This window comes from Podarcis filfolensis, assembly GCF_964270895.1.
Source record: "Podarcis filfolensis genome assembly, chromosome: 1".
NCBI lineage: Eukaryota > Metazoa > Chordata > Lepidosauria > Squamata > Lacertidae > Podarcis > Podarcis filfolensis.
In genome coordinates this window covers 109,781,802-109,799,894 of record NC_139604.1, presented here as the reverse complement: position 1 = coordinate 109,799,894, position 18,093 = coordinate 109,781,802, and the positions used below count along the sequence as shown (strand labels likewise).

At 41.1% G+C, this 18,093-nt stretch overlaps 1 long non-coding RNA gene across 3 annotated transcripts in view; it reads left to right on the top strand.

The window, feature by feature from the left end:
* Nucleotides 1–17,819, top strand: part of LOC310766362 — a 92,164-nt gene extending 74,345 nt beyond the window's left edge. Inside the window, exons 2-4 of one of the 3 annotated variants that reach the window (XR_014550096.1) lie at nucleotides 10,807–10,992; nucleotides 12,846–12,904; nucleotides 17,625–17,819. This is a non-coding gene — a long non-coding RNA (uncharacterized lncRNA). Of the gene's footprint in view, nucleotides 1–10,806; nucleotides 11,377–12,845; nucleotides 12,905–17,624 lie in introns of those variants that run through there. The other 2 variants (XR_014550095.1, XR_014550097.1) reach the window with 2 other exon arrangements.
* The last annotated feature ends 274 nt before the right edge of the window (nucleotides 17,820–18,093 follow it).

Sequence of the window (18,093 nt, the reverse complement as noted above, 5' to 3'; positions counted from 1 at the left end):
ACCCAAGAACCCATATAGAGTCCTCTTTTTAGGTTCTCTATCGGTAGGAGAAAAATAAGAGAGGCCAACCAGAGAATATTGAGAAGCAAGGCAGCTAGTAAGCCTGATCTTTATTAAAGCTGTTGCAACAGGGTGCTCCCTACACCTGTTGCCTAAAATCTACAGTGGCAGCAGCAAATGAAATTCCTTGAGAACAGTTTAGAAATGGGGGGCCACCACTGAAAAGACCCCTTCTTGTGCAACCACACTTCAAATCTCCTTCAGATATGGAATACAGAGGCCAGCCATGTGCATTTAAATAATGTGAATCTCCCCTAAAATGCACATTTTAGTGTTCATTGGCCACTAAAAAATTAATTTCTTGTGCAGTTTTTTCGCCTAAAAATGGATCATAAAATTTGGAGAAGGTTGCAGTTCAGATCTATGCATTAACCTGGAAGCTGAGGGTCAGAGGTGGCCCATCCTGTTTTGCTGCCTGAGGCAAAATGTTAATGTTTCACCTCCTCCAGCAGCAGCTGCTGCCTCCCCGCCTCCTGCAGTGACAAAGCCTTGTTTACTAGGGTCATGCTGTTGCAGCAATGGTTTTCGACAGTGGAACCCCTCACCACAAGAGGAGTGGCAGTGGGTGCCAGGTTCCAGTGAGATCTCTCTGGAACCTAGAAGCCAATGCTGCAGCTGGTTCTCCTCACTTTTTTGGTGAATGGGGCACCTCCCCATTGGGGTTCTGCTGCTTGAGACAGCTGCTTCAGTCTGCCTCATGGGCGGCCCAGCCCTGGTGAGGTTTGGATTGGGTCACTCAGAAATGTGGTCTGAACAAAATTCTCTTCCCAAGTATACTTTGGTTTCTCTCCTCAAACTCCTTCAGGCCCTCTGCGCTTGTAAAAAAATACAGCTCCTTCTTATTGATTTCCCACAGTCAACACAGAGACAAATTGTGTGATTCCTAATAATATATACACTGAGGAAACTTGGGTAATAAAAGTGTTTATTATGTGGCAGCATGAGGAATGAATGTAAACGGATCTCAATTCAATCATAACTTTATTCCCGATTGAACAGCTACGGTAAATCCAGAGATGAAATGAAAGATTAATTCACTGAGATTGCAGTTTGGCAGCCACAGGTTACTGCCAATTTGCTATTCTTGCAATGGTGTTTGCTTTTTATGCACGCGAGCGCACGCACATGCATACTTGCACTGAACTCGGGTAAATGGCTGTGTTTCCAGCCATATTACAACACAGCTTGGCTAGGACAGGAAGGATCCTAACTGTTTCTTCCCTATAGGAAGAGCTGTAGTTCAGCAGTAGAACAATCTGTCTTGCACGCAGAAGGTCACAGGTTCTATCCTTCATATGTAAGGTAGGGCAGGAAGAGACTCCTGTCTAAAATCCTACAGAGCTGCTGCCAGTCAGTATAGATAATATTCAGCTACATGGACCCATAGTCAGACTCACAGAATCATAGAGTTGGAAGGAACCCTGAGGTTCATCTAGTCCAACCCCCTGCAATGCAGGAATATTCAGATGTCCCATACAGGGATCAAACCTGCAATCTTGGCATTCTCAGCACCATGGCTCTAACCAACTGAGCTATCCAGTATAAGGCAGCTTCTTATATTCCTTTCTGGCACCCTCATGCAGAAGTGGAGTTATTGCATGTTTCACTTATTTATTATTGAGGTATATATCCCACCTTTCCAAAAAGAAAAAGACATATCCTGCTTGAGGCAGAAAACAAATAGGAATACCTACATTTCTCATTTTATAATAATAATAATAATAATAATAATAATAATAATAATAATAATTTATTTTTTGTACTGTGCCCATCTGGTTGGGTTTCCCCAGCCACTCTGGGCGGCTTCCAACAAAGATTAAAAATACATTAAAATGTCACACATTAAAAACTTCCCCGAACAGGGCTGCCTTCAGATGTCTTCTAAATGTCAGATGGTTGTTTATCTCTTTGACATCTGATAGAAGGGCGTTCCACAGGGCGGGCGCCACTACCAAGAAGGCCCTCTGCCTGGTTCCCTGTAGCTTTGCTTCTCACAGTGAGGGAACCGCCAGAAGGCCCTCAGTGCTGGACCTCAGCATCAGGGCAGAACAATGGGGGTGGAGATACTCCTTCAGGTTGTTGTTGTTTAGTCGTTTTCTCGTGTCCGACTCTTCGTGACCCCATGGACCAGAGCACACTAGGCACTCCTGTCTTCCCCTTCCTCCCGCAGTTTGGTCAAACTCATGTTGGTAGCTTCGAGAGCACTGTCCAACCATCTCATCCTCTGCTGTCCCCTTCTTCTTGTGCCCTCAATCTTTCCCAACATCAGGGTCTTTTCCAGGGAGTCTTCTCTTCTCCTGAGGTGGCCAAAGTACTAGAGCCTCAGCTTCAGGATCTGTCCTTCCAGTGAGCACTCAGGGCTGATTTCCTTAAGAATGGATAGGTTTGATCTTCTTGCAGTCCATGGGACTCTCAAGAGTCTCCTCTAGCATCATAATTCAAAATCATCAATTATTCGGCGATCAGCCTTCTTTATGGTCCAGCTCTCACTTCCATACATCACTACTGGGAAAACCATAGCTTTAATTATACGGACATTTGTTGGCAAGGTGATGTCTCTGCTTTTTAAGATGCCGTCTAGGTTTGTCATTGCTTTTCTCCCACGAAGCAGGCATCTTTTAATTTAGTGACTGCTGTCACCATCTGCAGTGATCATGGAACCCAAGAAAGTAAAATCTCTCATTGCCTCCATTTCTTCCCCATTCTATTTGCCAGGAGGTGATGGGACCAGTGGCCATGATCTTAGCAAAATAATATACAGAATAAACTCATAGAGTTGTAGAGACAGAGGAAAAGATTCAGGAAAACAAATACTCTCCATGCCAGCTGGAAAAGAAAAGTAATGGCTACCTGCAGAACAGTGAGGAGTGATGATGTTCAGGTGTTTTATTTGACAGAATCAGAAAAGGGATTAAGAGCAAAGTAACCGGCAGTCAAGCTTTTTAACTGTTCAGGAGATCCACCCTTCTTCTCCAAAGTAAATCCTTATATATTTTATGTTGCATCTCAACCTAGCCTCAGTATTGATGAAGGAAAAACTATAAAACCTTTATATAAAAATAATATTATTTGGGGAACAATGGAATGCTGCTAGCTCACGATTATGGATGGATGAATCTTCCAATTTGCTTCTCTCAGTTTCTTCTTTTCCCAATCATAACTCTAGTTCTCCCCCTTTCTGCAATGATTTGCAATTTTAAAAATCAAATCCTCATGAAAATTCATCAGCATTTTAGTGCAAATTTCTCCCTATACATGCTGCTCTTTTTTGCAGTTTTGAGTAACAAACACATTGCTGCAAGCAATTTTCCATAATGCAATGCATTTTTCTTTGTTATTTTAATGAATGCATGCATTCTTTTACAAACTAAGATATGCACTTTTGCACACATTGTTTGGCTGGAGAACTGCATTCAGGGAAGTGTGAATTTCCAATGATAATTGTGTTTTGGTTTGCGTATTGTTTTGAAATGTGCAAATTAAGCAGCTTTTCATTAAAATGATAACAGAATAGAAATTATCCACCACTCCTGCACACAAATCTGTTTCAGCAATGTGGATTTGCTAATATCTAGGATTTGTAGTCCCAGGTAGATTAAACCAAGCTCCATCTTTTTTCCAGTCCTTAGCATCACCAGGAAGGGATGGGCAATACTGCTGCCTTAAATCCTAGTGAGTCACCGCCATGCACATAGAAAAAAAGTGAGCTATAGAGACCAATGTTCTGACTGTTGTTGTTGTTTGTTGCTGTTGTTATTGTTTTAAGGATGTGAAACATTCTGCAGCAAGTGACCCAAATTCTACATTAAAGAAAGCTGAGCTTTGCAACCTGTATAAACTGTGTTAAGATAAAGTGGTAACTTGGTTCTCAAACTTAATTTGTTCCGGAAGTCCGTTCCAAAAGCAAAGAGTTCCAAAACCAAGGTACGCTTTCCCATAGAAATAATGCAAAATAGATTAATCCATTCCAGACTTTTAAAACAACCCCTGAAACAGCAATTTAACATGAATTTTACTCTCGAACAAGACCATTAATCCATAAAATGAAAACAATAAACAATGTACTGCAGTCACACAATGAATCAGTAGCTGAACTGGGTTCCACACAATCACAAAAACAAAACAAAAAAGCCGCAAAAACAAAAATGCAAAATAAATAGCAGAAACAGACAGACATCAGTGTAACACTAAAAACAGAAGTGTGGCACTCAAAATGGAAGTGCGACACTCAAAACAGAGCATGTTCGGCTTCCGAAAAATGTTCACAAACTAGAACACTTACTTCTGGGTTTGCAGTGTTTGGGTTCCAAGTTGTTTGAGTACCAAGGCATTTGAGAACCAAGGTAAAGTAAAGGTAAAGGGACCCCTGACCATTAGGTCCAGTCGTGACCGACTGTGGGGTTGCGGTGCTCATCTCGCTTTATTGGCATAGGGATTCGGCGTACAGCTTCCGGGTCATGTGGCCAGCATGACTAAGCCGCTTCTGGCAAACCAGAGCAGCACATGGAAACGCCATTTACCTTCCCGCCGTAGCGGTAACTATTTATCTACTTGCACTTTGACGTGCTTTTGAACTGCTAGGTTGGCAGGAGCAGGGACTGATTAATGGGAGCTCACCCCGTTGCAGGGATTCAAACCGCTGACCTTCTGATTGGCAAGTCCTAGGCTCTGTGGTTTAACCCACAGCGCCACCTGCATCCCCTGAGAACCAAGGTATCGCTTTTCAAAAATTTAGCTATGCTCAAGGCCTCCCAAGTGGCCAATCTCTCTCCATTTAGGTTCACATTGGCATGTGCACCACTGCATTTCCACATAGCACAATCACATATAGTTGTGGTATGTATATGAATTCCATACCCTTGGGGAGTGATCCAATCATTGCCTTCCTTTCTCATCAGATTGTTAGCCTTTCCCTGAGATGACATGCAAGTGTGGAAGCCTTGTGCAATCGGTCCTGGCCATGTGGGTCCAACATTCATCACAGCCCACTAGACAGCACCATGCAGAAGGGTCTATCATACCTCTGGAGGTCCACATAAAGCAGCTCGTTTTCATGTGTCTGAGTGCAAAGTAAAGAGAAGAACTTCCCCTGTTTTGTCCTCAAAACCTTATTTTTGTAGATAACAATGAACAAGCAAGCTAGAAAGAATGGCTTGCCAAATAAGCAAAGACAGGGAAAGCTCTTGAAAAAGACTTAAAGCATCCTCTTTTCTTTTCTTGAAAGGTCCTTTTGCAGCCTCCTAAAGGATCTGTGTACATCAGGGGATGCGTAGAGCTGATAAACAGAGGTGGAAATATAATTAGAAGATGGAGAGTAAAAGGTTACCGAATTAAAGGCATTTGAATTCCTGCTGGCTGAGGAGATTACAAGAACCGCATAGAATACTTCAAAGTTTTCAAAGAGGAAAGAGATTAAACAGGGCACTTGGCTTCTTTGTTTTCAAGTGTAGTGGCACAAAATTGCTAGCCCCTGTTCTTTAGCTGGCTGCTCCCAGTGTCAGTGACGCCCTATTATTCAGTATTAGCCAGGAAAGTAGTTTGCCTCCTAAGTCTTTGCAATTCCCTCCCCCTGCACCCATCAGTCTGGATTTGACAGCTTTTAACACCTTCTAGCAGTAACTACTGCTATGCCAAAATCTGCCCTCTGTTTTCTCAAAGAAGAAGAGGAAGAAGAAAAGAAAATTCCACTGCGGAAGAAACTTCCATTCTTCTGCCTCATTCTCAGAGCCTGTAGGAATTCTTCCATATTTCTGTGGGTCTGAGGTTTTTGAGCTTACCTTATCATTGTGTGGTGGCTGATGATAGGGTATGTCCTTTTTCTTTCCAGTATCCCCCCCCCCCCAAGTATTCTGCAGCCTCCCAGGCTGCCCATGTTTACTGAATGAGATAAGTTATCTTATGATATCTTCCCCATGAGCTTTAACTGAAGCATGGACACCCAGGGAGGCTGCAAAACACAGACCAATGGTGAGAGGAGATGTAGAATGAAAGAAAGGACACTCACAAACATCCTTGGCCATCACAAAACTTAGGTAAGTGCAACTAAAGCTATGCACCCCACCCATGATTTTCTCTCCCCTTTCATAGTTTCCAATGCAATTTCCTTTCTCACCAATTGATGGATAATTGTCAGTGGAAGGCTGGAGAAATTCTTTTGGCACAGCAGTAGCAGTAGCACAAGGAGCAGCAGTTTGCAAAATGTTTTCTTGCATTGGAAGAAAGCCCCTGCTTGGAAATCTACCTCCTGACACAGATCAGACTACAGTGACAAATTGATTGATTAAAATCCCATGAGATAAGTATTGAAAAGGTTGATCTCTCATATATATATATATATATATATATATATATATATATATTCAACATCTCACAAGGTTCCATTATGGATTCGTGACACTTGCTCCATCAATCCAAGAGGGAGATAAACATCAACTCATATCCAGGCACCAAAAGCTGCATGGCTCTTTTTTCAAAAATGTACTCAAAATCACGACATTTCATAATTTGCACTGCTTTCTCTTGTTGAAATCACATCAGTTTAGAGATCGTTTATCTTTCAGTATAAACTGACTGCTGAATTTCTCATTGGATGATGCTGACACAAGCCAAGGCTGTCGCCTCATTGACAAAAAAACATAAACCTTGTGAAGAAGATGGTGAGAAAACTTTATAACAGATCGATCTTTGGCTTTACTTTTCAAAGTTTTTGCATTTCTTTCATTTTTTAAAAACCTGCCTCATCTTCCTGTTATTGTTTATTTTTTTGAATGCACTGCTTATTAATATACTCTTTAATCATTCACACCATGCAGTACATGGGGAACCAGCAGGACATTATTCAAGACCAGTTGGTCCTCGTAGTATCGACTGAGGTCAAGGAGGTTTTGGCATAACCAGGCCTTTTGGGGGACTAGATCCAGGGCAGAATATGATAGGAGAGGGCCTAGAATCACTATTAAGTCCTTTTTTGTAATTGTTAAGTTGTGGGTGAACATATCAGACGACACAGTGATTCTTCAAACAGCTCTTCTTTATTCAGATGCCAGAACAGAACTGAACTGAAGGGCTCAGTCAGCCTGCTTATATAGAGCTCCAGTACCTTGTTACTGTAACAACTTTCTAAAACTATCCAATCACTGAACGTCACTTTCGATCCTTCATTTGCATAACTATCTACAGTATCCCCCTGCTGGCCCAGGGTGAGAACTTCAGTACGTAACACCAATGACTCCTAAGTTATTCTCTGGTGTGGATTTCAGTTACAGAGCTTGTAAGTACATCCTTATTGTTGAAGCTGAGGAACTGCAGTTCCTTAGTTAAACCTCTTTATATTATAAGCTTGTAGGTAGGACATCTGCTGTTTTTAATTTTAGTGCCAAGCAATTGCTGAGAGGATGGTCACATTGTGATAATCATAATGTTAACAATAACAACAACAACAACAACATCTCAAACTTTTCAGGATATTTTATTTCTCAGTGTGAAATTTCCCTCAATGGTGATGAGACAAGAGAGAGAGAAAAAGAGTTTTAAATTTAATCATGGAAAAATATTGGGGGGAAAGCTTCATATTCCTTATTATGCCCTTTTCATTCAGAGTGGTTGGTTTTCATATCCCATTTCTCTCACGGAAATTGATGAGAAACTGATTAGGAAGAAAACCAGTTCTACCTATTTCCTGCCGTACCCGTTTCCATGATGCATAATATTTGCATTTCAAGTGCAGCAAGGGAATTCTTTTGTTTGCTTAACAATCTGTTTCATTTGGATATTTTAAAATGTCATGGAAACATTTCAGCTGGTCGCAGGTTTTCAAAAAGCTTGTTTACCCAACACTACATCACAATTTGGATGAAAACAAATCTTTGTCGGAAACCACTGACTCAATTAAGCTTTCTTGTGGTTTCGTTCCTGCACTGAAGCTTGGTCACAATAATTATAGCATTGATATATAGTCATTTACATTTGCATAGCCACTGGAGACATATTATTTCCCATTCTAGCATTTATTTTTTATATTAAAAATACCTATATACAAAGAAGACTTGCTGTATATGGGGAGATTTAACAGTGTTGAGGCTGCCTTCGAGCATCAGGAGCTGTTCATAATTCTTTGAGCTGCAGGATAACATATTTTGGAATCTGCCTTCACCTTGAGCTTACCGTCCTCTTTCGACATTAGGGATGGAAGAGAAATGATAAAGAGCACTATTAATTATGTATCACTGGCAAACTTAGAACACATGCAGAAACAATGATATGAATGAACACTGGCCACATTTGCTTGACTCATTTCCATTCTTGGAACTCTCTGTCAATTTCTGCCAAAAGTTTGTTAAATGCAACAACAAAAATCCCACATTCAACCCATGAGCCTTTCACCAACGCCGCCTCGCCCCCTTTGACAGTTTTCAAATGCAATTTCTTTTCTTGTGAATTGAAGGTCAAGGGGATAAACATGGAAGAATTCTTCTTGGCTCTGCACTAGATAGGATAGCAGCCTCCATTCCACATGAATGGGAAACTGAGGTACAGGAAAGTGCTCTGCTAGTCAGTGCACCTGATCGTGCACAATGTGGATAAATTAAGGGCGGTGATAGAATATTCAGCGGATGGAGCAAGCCAAGCACATTGCTTTAATTAATGAAATTCATTATTTAGAATTACCCTCCCTTCCTCTTCTTTAATAAGTTTCCTTTAACCTTAATTGTTTCCGATCAGCATGTTCTTTTTTATCTTCCACCTACACTCTCCAGCTCTGTCAAGGGTGCACAACATTTCTCTCCCCGGCACCTATAAGGCTGCAACAGCCGCCAAGACGGTTCCCTCCCTCCTCTCAGCTGGCCTGCTATTTATAAATGACGCCATCTCTCATCTCAAGATGCCGTACGAGTAATTTGGGCAATGAATTCAAAGTCAGGGCTGATCAAGCAGTTTCACTCCAGATTCATTTCTCCTCAGCAGACCTGGGGAAGGCACGCAAAGGTAGCCATGGCACTGCATTCTATGCAGCCCATTTTGACAGGGAACGGGGGACTCAAGCTTATCTGCAAACTATCTGAATTCATCTACACCACTTTAATGATGTTTCCCTGCAAAGTCACCTGTGACCTTTGGCTGAGTAATGAAATGCACTCTAAAGAATTCCATACTTCTTAGGAGAGGACACCATATCCCTTGGGTGAAGGGACTGGACAGGAAAACAGAAACATCATGCCACTTGCAGCAAGATCAATGATGCCGGCCATTTTTATAGGTCCCTATTGGACAGAGGCTAGGCACCTGGGTCTAACCTAGACATATCCTTGCCTAGCAGCTTTTCATATATTAATGGGCATATTGTCTTTCTGGTTTTATTGGTTTTATCAGGCCATCCCAAGGATGGACCTGTGAACACAGGAGTAGGTCGCACATGAAAGGGCCAAACTAGATGTATTGTTTGTTAAGTATAATTATTTAATTCACACTGAAATGGAGAATGCCTATGTGTATTACTAAAGGTTTAAATGTGGGGGTTTTCCATGGGACTATACTGAAACAAAGAATAGGATTCTGAACTCTGAGTTGATAATTAACTGTTATTCTCTGCAAGCTAACACATGAGTGATTAACCTTAGATCACATGAGAGGCTACTGAATTGCAAATTCACCATCTTGGAAGGGTGGCGGCTGAGTCTTTGTTCTCAGGTTCTGTAGAAATAAGGATGTAATGAAGTTCTCCAGGAACACACAGCCTCAGGCAAAATGGAGGCTGCAGGAAGAGAGAGACCTCTGCTTCTAGGAATTATCTTTTATTTATGAGAAGAAGAACCTGTGGTGGACTTGCACAATATATTGTATGGAACTATTATTATCATTTACTGGTTTTTGTTCTGTTTTGGAGAAAGTTCTGCAAGTAAGGTTTTGAATCAATCTAATGGGCCTAGACAGTTTTTATTCCAAAAGGTGTCCATTTTTAGGCACCCAGTCACTTCAAGCTGTGCAACATTAATATCTACAATAATGTTAATTGTGAGAACTTCACAGTATGTAAGGAACCCCTATCGTCCTGGCACACAAACACCATATTTTATTGGGAAGAGGCAAATGCTAGCTAAGGTGGTGCCCCCCTTCATTCATTCCATTTTTACCTCCCATGCACCCAGTTCCTCCAGTGAAGCCAGAGCAGTGCAATGGTTCTTTTGCACCCATTCCACCCCAAAAACAGCCCTGTTATGTAGGTTAGGCTGAGAGATGCAGCACAATGCCCAAAGTCAACTGGTGGTTGAGTACTGTCTCTGCTGGTCCCTAGGGGTCCCTTTGGAATTGATTAGATTTTATATTAAATTAATTTCAGCTGTCCAGTAGATATTTTCTGAATTAGCTTCAATAAAATTGGACACATTCCCAATTAGACAGAGGACATACCCATCTCTAGAAGTGAAATGCCCTAAAAGAGTTCCTGGGTGCCTTTAGGAATTTTGTACAAGCTAACAACCAAGTTCTGTAAAAAGGATTTTCACCCCTGGAATAATGCCACGGACAATTTAAAATTCAACAAAGAGGATTTAAAGTAGCAATGAATATTCAAAGTGGAATTTAGAAGGAAAAATACCTAGGTCTTTCTGGATATCCCACCCCCTATTGCGATATAAATAATCACCTAAGTGTCCTGCCTATGAAATATGCATGCATTAATTAAGCAAAAGATTACAGCTCAGTACATACACTGCATTTCTCATTCGCTGTCTTTCTCTTTTTGCCTAGGCAAGGTGACTGGCCAGCATGAAAATCAGCAGAGGTGAGGGAAATATAGCTGTGGAAAACAGTTAACAGCACAAATCAGAGGAGCCGCATGCAGCTGAATGGTTCACGATGGTGATGCATCACTACACACACACGGGAGAAGTAACAATGAGGAAAACAATAGGGGCTGGCTACTACTGAAGGCGGGTAAGGGACCCAAGAGAAAGAAAGCCCTAAGCTTTTCTACTAAGTACTTTTCAGTGAAAGTCCTAGGGCCCCTCTAAACTGCTGGTTTATTGAGCATTAATCCAGACTTGCTTGCAAAAAGCTTTTGTGGAGGTTAAACTATAATCTGGTTGTTGTTGTTGTCTTTTGTTGTGCATTCACTCTGTTTTGTTGGTGGAGTAGATATGCTGCAGTGAGCATTTATTTTAGACAGTATTTATTACATTTATAACTTATCAATTGGAAATTTTTGGTGTTTGATGTTTTATTGTGCTTAATGTGTTTCATTTGCTGGAAGCCGTCCAGAGTGGCTGGGGCAACTCAGTCAGATGGGTGACAAACAAGCAAATAAACATATAAATATCATCATCATCATCATCTTTCCTCCAGTGAGCTCAAGGTGGTGTCCATGGTTCTCCCCCTTCCCATATATCACCCCCACAACAACCCTATGAAGTAGGTTAGGCTAAGAGACAGCAACTAGCCCAAGGTCAGCCAGTGTGCTTTACAGCTGCATGGGGACTAGAACCCTGGTCTCCTGGGTTTGAGTCCAACACTTTAACCACTGCACTGGCTCTGATCTGTTTGTGGGCTGTTTATACATCATTCATTCATCCACCCCATGCTTTCCAGTGGATTTGTGGATTTGTTGCCAGGCAGATGAACATGACAGAGCATGTTGATCTACTTGATTTGTGCTTTTAAATTGCTCCCACAGCTTATAGGCAACATGGAATTCAATCAGGGGGGTGCTTAGGGAGTTGTTCAAGTGATCTGAGCCCCCGGTCTTTAAAGGTAGATCCCAGATCTCCTGCCCCCCACTTTTAAAACATTTCAAAAAATATTTCTAGGGCTTCTGGAGTCACTGCAAAAGTGCACTGCTGCTGAGACCCCACCATTTAAATTTCCCAGAAGCATCTATATGTGCAGCATATGCAGATTTTATGCAAATTTGTACCAGGCACCTATGGTCCTTTGAGAGCACGGTAATGGCGCTGACCCCAAATGAGCTATTTGTGTTCCATGATTTCTTGCCACGATCCCAATAATCTCATTCCCACCCAGGTGTATGAATGCCCAGCAACACATACATAGGCCCAACTAGACAATTAACAACAGCACCAATCATCTCTTGAAGGGGGAAGAGGGAACACAGTGCATTATCCTAAGAGTTGATTAGGTATATCCCCGGTTTTCAATTTAATGTGACTTTCATGTAGCCCTGAGAGCTAAATGAGGCTAAGAATCGCATATGCCATGCCCTTTTTGCACACTGAGCTCTTGTTCTGCTAGGATTATGCCTTTAGAAGCCTGCTTCCATTTCAGTATGGAGCAGCTCTGCACTGGCTGTCCATAGACTACTGTGTCAGGTGATACTTTATTGTGCTTATATACAAAGCCCTGAACAACTTGAGTGCAGGATACCTTCAGGACTACCTGAGCCTTTCTATCCTAGCTTGATCACTGACATCCCATGAAAGAGAACTGTTGGTTGTCACAAGAGACACGATTGACCTCAACTGGATGTTGGGTATTTAGTGCCACTAGTCCTAGGATATGAAATGTTCTTCCAGCAGAGATATGGCAGACATCCTCAGTTCTAACCTTCAGGTGTCTCTTGCAGAATGTCTGTGTCAACAGGCCTATTCAGTCCTTTAAGCTTTAAAGATGAGCGAACCATTTTTATAATAATTCTGTATTGTTTTTAACAGTGTTTTGTCTCTTTTGTTGTACACTGCCTTGAGATTTTGTACCAATGGCCATCTATAAATATTTTTATAGGTAAAATAAATAATCATGCATATTGTAATTTTTATTGTTGAATTTCCTCCAAGGAGCTCAGGGAGTACACTGTTTCCCCTTCTTCATTTTATCCTCAGAACAAACCTGTGGGGTAAGTTATGGTAAGAAACAGTGACTGACCTACTCATTGAGTTTCATGGCTGAGCAGGGATTTGAACCCTGGTCAGCTAAGGTCCTAATCTAACCCCTCTAGCCATTACACTGCAAACTGGCTTTCTAGATAAATTGCATTGTCTATGTTTTTTCCTTGTTGCCAATTTATTTTGCACTAGATCTTTGCTATAATTCCTGGCATAGAGCATTCTCTCTAACCTTCAGGGATGCCTGTTTGCTACCAGCCTGGGAGAGGAGAAAAGAGAGATGAGTTTTAAAATGCATATGTTGTCTTTTCTGTGCCATAACAAGCTTGGCATCCTACCAGCAATGTCTGAATCTCTCTCCCAGGGTAACTAAGACAGCTCAACCAGCTGTAGTCAAATTGCATTGGAAATGGATAGTTTGCAAATTCTCCCCTCGAATGAAATTTTAAGTTACAAAAAAAAAGTCATCTGACCGGTTATCTCTTACTAAAGTGCTGTACGATTTGCATATAAACTTCATTTCTTTTTCTAATTACACAGAGTTAAAATGCATTCATTTTCCCTTTGATTATGAGCCGGCCTTGCCAAACACCTGTGACTGCCACAAATTCTAATTTGTTATTTATTTACTTCAGAGCAATCTTATTATCTAAATGATTCAAAGCATCAAAGGCCTTAATTATTGATACTCAATTTGATAGGCTATGCTTTCCATGTCCTTGGGATGAGGAAGATGACTCTTCATTTCCTTTGCCTCAAGTACACATTTGGGGGGGGGGTTAGTGGAAGAGAACACAGGATTTTGTACACACACACACACACACACACACGACATCTGAAATTAAAATCCTGCTTAGCTTCATCCAGGTTTATACAATAGGATTGACTGCTACAATCTTCTGCCAAACAGAACAGGCTTTATTTTAAGAGAGAGAGAGAGAGAGAGAGAGAGAGAGAGAGAGAGAGAGAGAGAGTTTATTTTTAACACAGAGAGAGAGTTTTAATGTTGGGGGGCACAGTTGGAAAAGGTTCATAAATGGAGCATCAAAATGATCATGGGGTTTGAGTGATGCCTGCAAGGAAAGGTTGCAGCTAGGGCTGGGCAGTATCTAGTTTTTAATATCACGATACATCACCAGCTAAACACTGCGATGTCTTGATATACCATGATGTCTGAAATAAGGCTGGAGCTTATAATAATCTGGGAAAATGTTGGGGGGGGATCTAAATTTGATGTGTCTAATTAAGTGAAAATTTACTCAATGATAACATGCTTAACTAAAACAAAAAAAAAATTTTTCCTTCCAGTAGCACCTTAAAGACCAACTAAGTTAGTTCTTGGTATGAGCTTTCGTGTGCATGCACACTTCTTCAGATACACTGAAACAGAAGTTGCCAGATCCTTCTATATAGTGAGAAGGTGGGGAGGGGTATTACTCAGAAGGGTGGTGGGAATGGGTGATTGGCAGATAGCTGTGATGAGCCTGTTGACGACTCTTAACGACTGCAATAGGTCTTACAGGAAAAAGCAAGGGGTGAGAAGGTGAAAAATGGCTTAGTCATGTATAATGAGATAAGAATCCAATGTCTTTGTTCAGACCAGGTCTCTCCATGGTTTTAAGTTTGGTAATGAGTTGCAATTCAGCAGCTTCTCTTTCCAGTCTATTTCTGAAATTCCTTTGTAGTAATACAGCTACTTTGAGATCTTGTATAGAATGTCCTGGGAGATTGAAGTGTTCTCCTACTGGTTTCTCTCTCTTGTGATTCTTGATGCCTCTAGCTACCATCCCAAACATACCAAACAGTCCATTGTATATAGCCAGGCACTACGTTACAGCCGTATCTGTTTCAATTCTACAGACAGAGACTCTCACCTAAGAGATCTACAGCAAACCTTTTTAGAACTAAAATACCCAGCAGATGAAGTTAGACAACAGATCAACAGAGCCAGACAGATACCCAGAGAGAACTTGCTGCAAGACAGACCCAAAAAAGAAAATAACAGAACACCTCTAGTCATCACATACAGCTCCCAAGTTAAAACAGTACAACGCATCATCAGAGATCTACAACCTCTCCTGGACAATGACAGTTCTCTTTCTCAAGCTCTGGGAGGAAGACCTTTCATTGCCTACAGACAGCCACCCAATCTTAAACAACTCCTAACCCACAATAATACTACAACCAGACGTAACACGGACACTGGCACCAGAGCCTGCAATAAACCCAGATGCCAACTTTGCTGCCACATACACCCGGACAACACCATTACTGGCCCCAACAACATCACACATACCATCTCGGGACTATTTAATTGCTCATCGTCTAACATTGTATATGCCATCAAATGCCAACAGTGTCCTTCAGCTCTCTATATTGGACAAACAGGCCAAACCTTACGCCAAAGAATAAACGGACATAAATTGGACATCAAGAATCACAAGACAGAGAAACCAGTAGGAGAACACTTCAATCTCCCAGGACATTCTATACAAGATCTCAAAGTAGCTGTATTACTACAAAGGAATTTCAGAAATAGACTGGAAAGAGAAGCTGCTGAATTGCAACTCATTACCAAACTTAAAACCATGGAGAGACCTGGTCTGAACAAAGACATTGGATTCTTATCTCATTATACATGACTAAGCCATTTTTCACCTTCTCACCCCTTGCTTTTTCCTGTAAGACCTATTGCAGTCGTTAAGAGTCGTCAACAGGCTCATCACAGCTATCTGCCAATCACCCATTCCCACCACCCTTCTGAGTAATACCCCTCCCCACCTTCTCACTATATAGAAGGATCTGGCAACTTCTGTTTCAGTGTATCTGAAGAAGTGTGCATGCACACGAAAGCTCATACCAAGAACTAACTTAGTTGGTCTTTAAGGTGCTACTGGAAGGAAAAAAAATTTTTTTTTTTTTGTTTTGACTATGGCAGACCAACACGGCTACCTATCTGTAAATGCTTAACTAAACCATTAAAGATTTCTGGAGAATATATAACTGTTCTGTTAAGGGCTTTATATACCCAGAAGTAACACCTTGAACTTGGCCCTGTAACAAACTTACTAAACTTTAATTGCTAAATCTGTATAGTGTTTATCCACCAAGAAACTTAAAATAATGTGTTATGTACTGAGTTGAATAGGATCCATTCCATTCCTCCTCACCACTATGAGCTGAATAAAGAGCATTATATCCACTCTCGACTCCCAGTATATTTCATAATGCATATGGATTCCACCCAGCTGCCTCTCATATTACTTTATTTATAATGTAATATATTTATATCCTGCCAAGTCGAAATTCAAGGCAGCTTACAACATTTAAAAACATCAGTCATAGAATAAAAAATAATAAAAGCAAACTGGTTAAAAACAATACTTAAAATACATCACAATATATCTAAAACCAGCAATTAAAATTCGAACTGGCAGCAGCCCAGACATCAGGATCGTCTGCACCTTTGTTTCCAAATGCATAAAGCCCTTTACTGCAAAATTGTTTGCTTCCTTTCCTGAACAGGAGCAGGAGCGTAACCACAAGGATCTTGTCACGAAGAAGAAACTGTGTTTGCTAATGGGAATCTCCATCCCACAGCACTGCTGAGGAACAAAGATTCCAGTAAGCAAACAAAGTTGCTTTTTCTGCCGATAAGATCCACTGGGCTCTAAGGCACACACCCTAGAGATCCTGATATTGTGCTTAGCCTGATGTTGTGCTGGGTCTCTATTTTAAGCTTTTTGAGCTGTTTCCGCTTCTTTTTCCATTGCGTTGCCATACATCCAGGTTTTCCCTAACATTTTGCCAGCCAGTTCGGCAAAATTCCCCCCGATGCCATTTTTACACCCCAAAACCAGGACATTTCAGGTATGGCAAGCCTAGATATATCTCTAAGGGCCGCAGGTCAGTGGTAGAGCTAGTACATGCTTTACTTATAAAAGGTCCTAGGATTATTCCCCAGTATCTCCACATATGACTGGGAAAGAGCCTTGAAACTCTGGAAAGCTCCCAGCAATCAGTGCAGACAAGAATGAGTCTGATGGGCCAATGGTCTAACATAGACTGCTTCCTAGGTTTCTAATGTTTAAAGTAACCTTCATATTTTTAAACTAAAGCAACTATTGCTAAAAGAGAGAGAGAGACTCCCATGCTTAGCTGCCATTCATTAATTTATATAGTAAGGCATGCATGCATTAATATCCTGTCTGACTAGCCTGAAAACAGGCTCTTGAAGCAGCTTACCCAATTATTGATGTTGCAAAGCTGGTGGAGATGAGGAAACATCAGGATGCAAGGGGTCATGATATGCATAAATTTCAGTGGGAGACGGGGGCTGGATCTAGACACATAAAAGAAGCATTTCAGTTAAATGTGTTGCAAACTTTGTATGAAAAATCGGGTTAGCAAAAAACAGAATTCCACAGCGCCATCTGGTGTCACAGTGTTAGAATGCATAAACAATGTATATAAAGTGCCTTTTCTTTGCCAATGTAGCTGAGTCCGGGGATAGTGGAGCTGGCATTTTCAGTGGCAACCACACATTTAGTATAAATTCTGGTTTCCCCACAGATGTGGGGAAAACACACCGAGTGTTATGTGTGAAAATCCCTTTCGTTTGTAGCAGATTAAATAGAACTTTAAAAGCTGGCTGTGCTTGCAGGTCAGTAATGTCTCTCACCTTATCACCCTATGAGCACCTGCACATTAAAGTGTTTGCAATATTTGCAGAGGATACTGAGCCAATATTATAAGCCTGGCTGGACACCACTCTGCTATCGTCAAGAAGGAAGATGATGCAATGAGAAATGGGAAAGTGTAATGGAGATTATAAAGCATCTGGCGTGTGAAAAATCCTACCAACATTGCAACAGACAGAGAATGGAAGTGACCTCGAAAATGTAATAAATTATATTACTCCACTAACCCGAAGCCTAATAATAATATGGTTGCACAAATTGATCTGAAATAACATTTACTGCATCTAATGGTTTACATTAGCAAAGGAGGAATGACAAAATGAATCACATACTGACATTCAAAGGATAGCAATCCGCTTACGCGAAGATAGACGCTCCAACAGATGCTATAACCCTAGCAAAAAGCATACTGAGTGATTATATCTTGGTTTGTTGGTCATGTCAGTAACATGGGAACTCACATTTAGCAATACCATAAAAAGACAACAAAAAGCAAGGGG